We start from the raw sequence: 5,293 nt of genomic DNA, 5'->3' as shown, positions 1-5,293 counted from the left end.
GCAGATGATATTTAAGTTTGTTGCAGCTAAACAGGTAAATTTTAACTAAATTGGTGAATTTACTGTTGATAACTAAAGTTTACCAGTATGGCAAGTGAAAAATATTGTGTTCTACAAGCAGAGAGCATCCAGGATATGGATTTGACCAGGGCAAAAGTCAGTGGTGGAAACTGGATATCCAACTGTAGTGGATAAACACTTCTATAACATGGAGCTTGCTGGGACCAAGAGAGCAAGAAATGCACATTTTATCTCCAAATTGTGCATTCTCATGAACTTTGAATGCCCTCACAGTCACCACCATCTCTCACCAGAGTCTCATTATCCCAATTTAGTCACTAAACCTGGACAAGGTGGGCTCTGTGTCAGGGCCCAAGCAGCCAAATTCACCAGGACTGTTCCTGAACCCTGCCTGACAGCAACAGAACTCCCACTCCTCCCCATGGGAAGAAGATGAAAAGTCTGTTCCAGAGGAAAAGCAGAATTGTGTCAGCAGCCCAGGGAAGCTTTGTGCTGACAGAAAATGTTTCAAACTCAAAAAGTACCTCATGTAGAAATTTTGGGGCAGAGCATTCCACCTTAGTGATAATCAAGTGGTTCTCAGAGTAGAGGCCAAATCATAGTACCTGGCTATAAACACAGATCCAAACATGAAAAACAAATCAAAATCTGATTTCTCATTAGCCCAGCTCCTACTGAACAAGAAAATTCTTGATGTCTTCATTAGCAGTCATTTCATAATGATCCTGGACAAGCTTTGCACAAGGACTTGGCCAAGTCACTGCATGGAAAGGCAAAATGTTCCAGTTTCTTCAGACTCCACCAGGAGAAAGTTCCCTTATTGTCCAGCCTATTGGTAGCTGAGGCTGCCCTGCCAGGACCTAGAAAAGAGATGACCATTCCCATCTCATCTAGCAATTATTATTTCTTCCAGTTTTCCTCATTATTCACAGCAGCTTGCCCCCCAGAGGTGCTCAGAGGAGCCCCCCAGCAGTGCAGGAGACAGCTGTGCTTGGGTTCAGGGTCTGTGTGGGGACACAGAGGTTTGGGGGGGCTTCACTGCTTATCCTGCATGGCCACAGAGCAGCTGGCAGAGGAATAGCACAGAAATGCTGGGATGGACTCACAGCCCTTGTCCAGGCAGGCCAGATCTCGCTGCAAATGTGCAGGAGAAAGATTTCCTTCTCAGCAGTGGGAAGAAAGTCATTGCAGGAGTTTTAGGGGTAAAAATAGAACAAGGGCCAGCTTTGCAGGCACCAGGCCCTTCATCTGAGGGTGCAGCTGCAGTCCTGCCTGGGGGACAGGGCACAGGGCAAGGTGCCTGGGGGACACCTCAGCAGTCACCATGAGAAGGGAAAGAAAAACAGGAGGGATTCCTGGGACAGGCAGGGATGGGGCACAGATCAAACAGAAACTGAAAACTGGGGACATGCCCAGGCTGTGGGGACAGTGCCATGAGGGCACAGGGCTGCCAGGGCTCAGCACAAACTCTCCTCGTGCTCATTCTCCTCGTGCTCACTGGTGCCAGAGGCCTCTGCAGCAGTTCCAGCTCCATTCCAGGCCAGCTCTCAGCACTGCAAGGGTCTGCACCGAGGTTAAAACACCCAAGAGTTCCAGAACACACTGACATTGGGAACCATGGCAGAGTTTCAATCAGGAAAGCAAGGACACAACCTTTCCAGCACCAGCCAGCCTTTCACATTCACCACTCCATCACTTCTCATTACCAGGAGCATTTATTTCTCACCAAAGTGCTCCCAGCACCATTACACATTTAAACCATATTATTTTCCAAGTCAAGGTCTGAACACAGCCTATATCAAACTGCTCCATTATTGCCTTCTGCCAGGCAGTCTCTCATGGCTCAGCCATGTGTTCCCAAGCTCCAAGCCCAGCTGCTCTTGGAAACCACACTCCAAGCACATGTTCCTGCATGGGATGTTCATTATTATTTTCAGCTTTATTTTATTGGTGCACATCCTCCCTGTGTGCCCCCAAAGGGCTGCTTTCAGCAGGGTTTGTACAAAGTTGTTTGATTGGCTTCAGGCTTCTTTGTGAGTTTATCCAATGCCAAGCTCAGGCACTGAACCCATGCCAGGTAATTCATCATTTCTCCTTAAAAGCTATAGACAGAATCCTGCTCTTAGCTTGTCAGATAAAGGCCTGAGAATTGCCTTTCAGCCCACCTAATGAGGGTTTGTGTTTTTCTACGCTTGGGAGGATGGATGGTCTTAATTTCTGGTTTCTTTCAAAGACAGCAATTTTCTTCCACAAAAAAGACCAGGAATAATAGACACAATGTGGCTTATTCTGAGTCACCCTTTAACCATTTGTACTTATATTTTCTCTTTGTGCATCTATCCTGAAACTCAGAATCCTCTTCAGCTGCTGCTGTACGTTTTCCCCTGCCACGAGACATTTCTGTGCCTGTGGGTTTAATGCACAGCCAGCATCCTCTCCTGGACTTGCTGACAGTCTCCACAAATACTTCTCCCAAATTTGAGGTGTTCCAGACAGGGCTTTTCTATTCCAGCTCTGCAGGAGTTGCCAGTTGGATGTGAGGGAGCTGAGACGTGGTGCACAAGGGACTGTGCACAGGGCTCCTCCTTCTGTGCAGAAATCTCCCAAGGGCCAGCCCAGGGCACCTTGGTGGGGGATCTACAGGAGGAGTCTCCCAATCACTCTGGCACTGCCCACATTGAACAATTCTACACCAATATTCCTGGGCATCACAGGGGTTCTCATTGGCCAAATGCTAAATCCAAACTTCTGTTCTCTGTGATTCTTGCTTTCTCCACATTCACCCCACTTTTGTGACACTTTCAGCCCCAGCTGGAAGCTCAGCCTGGGGAGTGCTCAGCCCACAGTCCATCAGACTCAGCCTGGAGGTGGCATCTGAAGGGCCCTCAAAGGGAGGATGAAGTAGCAGGAAGGAACAAAACATGGACTCCTAAGGAGGGAGTGACAAATGTGAAGAGTTGAGAGGGAGAAAATAAATACACAGCTGATTTCCAGTGGGGAGCAGTGGGATATAAGAGAATCCCAGACTGGTTTGGGGTGCAAGGGACATTAAAGCCCATCCCATTCCACCCCCTGCCATGGCAGGGACACCTTCCACTGTCCCAGGCTGCTCCAAGCCCCAGTGTCCAACCTGGCCTTGGACACTTCAGGGATCCAGCTTTGGGCACCCTGTGCCAGGGTCTGCCCACCCTCCCAGGGAACAATTCCTGCGTAAAATCCCATCCTATCCCATCCAAAAATCCCATCCCATCCCTCTGGCAGTGGGAAGCCATTCCCTGTGTGCTGTCCCCCCATGTCCTTATGAAAAGTCCCTTTCCATTTCTCTTGGAGGTCCTTCAGGTATTGAAAGGCTACAATAAAGTCACCTTGGAGCCTTCTCTTCTCATCCTTCTCTTCTCTTCTCTTCTCTCTTCTCTTCTCTTCTCTTCTCTTCTCTTCTCTTCTCTTCTCTTCTCTTCTCTTCTCTTCTCTTCTCTCTCTTCTCTTCACTGAATAATCCTAATTCTCTCAGCATTTCCTCATATGAGAGGGGCTCCAGCTTTTGGAGCATCTTTGTGTCCCCTGTTTCCTTCCCTTTTTGCTAAATACATGCAATAACTATGAAGAGCCCCAATATCATTTCTTTGTAAACTTCTCAAGCTGCTGGGCTGGGGAAAAGGAAATTATCCATCTTCATGTCCTGACAAGGATGAGCTGAAGGAGAGTAAATTCCAGCTTTGGATTCACCTTGTGGTGGTGGTTTTGTGTCTCTGATGGGTTTTGGTGCTATTTGGAAAGAGAATTGAAAATCCTTGGAGCAGCACATCCCAGCAGTGCCAGGGCCATTTCACACCAGAATTATGAGAGCATTATGATATGAAATGTTTGCAAAGGCAAAAGCACCCAAATTTCAGAGGCTCCATAGCTCAGGGGTTAGAGCACTGGTCTAGTAAACCAGGGGTCGTGAGTTCAAATCTCACTGGAGCCTCAGGAGGGCTTGCACCTCCTGTAAAGATCTCACTGCCTTATCTTCCTGTTATTCCCAATGTTTCTGGTGTTTTTTGGAGCACCCACCTTCAGCCTAAGTGAAATACAAACATCCCCCAGCACTTAAACCAAACAACAGGCAATGAAAAGCAGAGAAACCAGCAGTGGTCAGAGTTGTGCCCTTGAAATATATTTAATGCACAGCAATGGGAGAAAGGGAACACCCAGTAATGGGATCTGGAGCCCTCAGGACCCTGCAGACTTTGTGGGGGTCATTGATGGACAAAGCTGGAATGGCTGCCAGGTATTTACAATCTGAGCTGGTTCATCTCTTCAGACAGCAGCAGGAGGATCAAATTATGGCTCCAGAGCTCAGTAATTGCAGAGCTGGCTGAAAACATTATAAATTTGGTTTGTGGAGGAGCAGTAACATCAATCATCTACAGAACCCTGCTGGGGGGACTGGAAACTGATAATTTCTGAGAATAAAGTAATAGGTAAGAATTAACCTATTTTGCATCTTGAATTCCATGAATTGCTGTCCAGATTTATGGGATTTCCTCCTCTGCCTTTGCACATCTCTTTTCCCTGTTCATTTTCCAGTGGACTCCCTATATTGAGTCCAAATGAACCAAACCAGTGATGGAAAAGGCAATTTCTGAATTTCAAATGGGCCTTTTCCATCTGAGGGACGGAAGGCTCAAAAGCCAGAAAGATTTTTTTTCTTGTGGAGGGGGACACAGGGTGGCATGAGGGACATGGGGTTTGTTTCCCTCTCCCCAAGCTGGTTCCTTCCAGCTCTGTTGTCCCAAAAAAGTGAGCTTTGGAGGGTTGATGTGTTTCCTCCCCATGGGAAGTGACCTGCAGGAATTCCCCTGCTTTCCTCTGCATATATCCCAGTAAGGACAAAGAAAGGGAAGCCATCAGGGTTCCCATTAATCTGCAATTAATAAATGAACACAAGTTACTGTTATTGTAACTCCAGGTCCTAGAAAATGGACAGATGGGTTTTACTAAAAGGGAATTTATCTCCAGGCTGTTGTAGCTCTACCTGGCTTCCCCCTGCTCCTCATTCCAGCTTTCTCTCTTTATTTGGCTTTCAGAGGAGATCACAGAGCAAGACCCAAAAATACCTTTGTGGTTCAAGTTCACTTTTACAATCAGCCTTGTGGGTTCAGCTTAGCTGAGCCTGGTGGGGATGGAAATGATCCTCTGAAAAATTAATGTCTTTCCTTTCTGTGCAAAGAGGACAAATGTTCAGGATGTGTTTTGTTGAATTGTTCATCTCTGCAGTAGTTGATATTAA

General features: G+C 47.0%; 1 non-coding gene across 1 annotated transcript; it reads left to right on the top strand.

The window, feature by feature from the left end:
- Nucleotides 1–3,915: 3,915 nt before the first annotated feature.
- Nucleotides 3,916–3,988, top strand: TRNAT-AGU (transfer RNA threonine (anticodon AGU)). The gene has a single exon. It is a non-coding gene; the product is annotated as a tRNA-Thr (tRNA).
- Nucleotides 3,989–5,293: the final 1,305 nt, after the last annotated feature.

The sequence above is a fragment of the Anomalospiza imberbis genome, chromosome 21 (genome assembly GCF_031753505.1).
Source record: "Anomalospiza imberbis isolate Cuckoo-Finch-1a 21T00152 chromosome 21, ASM3175350v1, whole genome shotgun sequence".
In the NCBI taxonomy this organism is placed as follows: Eukaryota; Metazoa; Chordata; class Aves; order Passeriformes; family Viduidae; genus Anomalospiza; species Anomalospiza imberbis.
Note: the sequence above shows the minus strand (reverse complement) of the source record. Positions and strands in the feature narration are given on the sequence as shown.